Here is a 1,420-nt window from a genome sequence, read left to right as displayed (position 1 = left end):
GTCGTCTGTGAGTGACGTCACCTCCCAACACAAACACGCCCCCTAGTATAGCCCCGCCCCCTCACATTGATTGGCAGCTTTCCGTGCAGACATCGGAAATTCAAATGCAAAAGGAATTGCGATTCCATTTGAGTTTTGGCAGGTTACATGCGCGACGCAGCGAGAGTGAAAAAGCAGACGTGGTAATTAATATTGCTATTTAAATATGACAGGCTCGTAACTCCTAAGACATGGGAAATACAGTTGCAAATGGACTTTGCTTTTTCATTTGAAATGTGGCCGTAGCTGTGCGTTCGCGAAAGCGAAAATGCAAACGCTAATGCAGGATTTGCAATTGCATTTGGATTATGTCACAATTTATGCGTCCACATATTGAAAACGCAATTGAAAATACAATTTGCTATTCTATTTGAAAATTGTCCGGAATATCGTTCCATAGAACACTGCCAGAAGTGCTTTAATAATATATATATATATATATATATATCTGTGGTGTAGACGGCTCAGTCAGACTTAGTCTTTTAATGTTTAAACTTCTGTGTTAATCTCAGTTGGCAGCTGGTTTAAATTAATTTTTTCTTAATTGTTCTAATTGTTTTATATTATTATGACTCTTTTTGTAGCACTTTGAGAATTTCTTTAAAATGTAAAGTGCTTTATAAATAAAATGTATTATTATTATTACTTACTAGAGGTGTCCCCGACTAAGGATTTTCATAGTCGAATCGAAATTGCCGATATTCGACTGATCGTCGAATCATATGTTTTTGGGGTGGGGCAAAATACATTACCAAGAGAGACATTCGACAGTCATATTTACGTTACCACAGGGAAAATGTGTAACGGACGCCTCGCAGATACAAACGGGGTAAATAATGTTTTATGTTTTGATTAAAACATAGTTAACATTAAACGTCAGCGAAACCCTAAGAATTCACAACATTTTTCACAATAGTGCTCTCATTGTAGCGTTATGTATATGACAGTAGTTATTAATGTTCTGCATTTCTGTTTCGAGCTGCGCGTGCTGAAGATGACCAGTAGCATGAAGCAGCAGGTTTTTAATCAATGGTATTTAACTCATCATTTATCTCATATAGAATACGCTTCGTTATTTCCACAACATAACATTAATATTACGACTTATAGGCTATCTGCACAAAATGCTCCGAATGCACATGAACGTGTCTGCGCGGCTCTGAATGAACTCCTTTTGTGGACGCGTTCTTCACGCAACAACGTGCAGAAACACGGCAACTAAACTCACAGCATTTTATTATAATAGTGTTCTCATTATAATGTTATGTGTATGACAGTCCCAGTCGTAGTTATTAATATTCTGCATTGTTTTTTGTCCTGCTCGCAATCACTTGTACCCTGCCGCCAAGATGCTCCTCTGTCGGTCACGGATTATGGAAAG

The sequence above is a fragment of the Sinocyclocheilus grahami genome, unplaced genomic scaffold, assembly GCF_001515645.1.
Source record: "Sinocyclocheilus grahami isolate Dianchi unplaced genomic scaffold, SAMN03320097.WGS_v1.1 scaffold672.1, whole genome shotgun sequence".
Lineage (NCBI taxonomy): Eukaryota > Metazoa > Chordata > Actinopteri > Cypriniformes > Cyprinidae > Sinocyclocheilus > Sinocyclocheilus grahami.
This window is presented reverse-complemented; position numbering follows the sequence as displayed.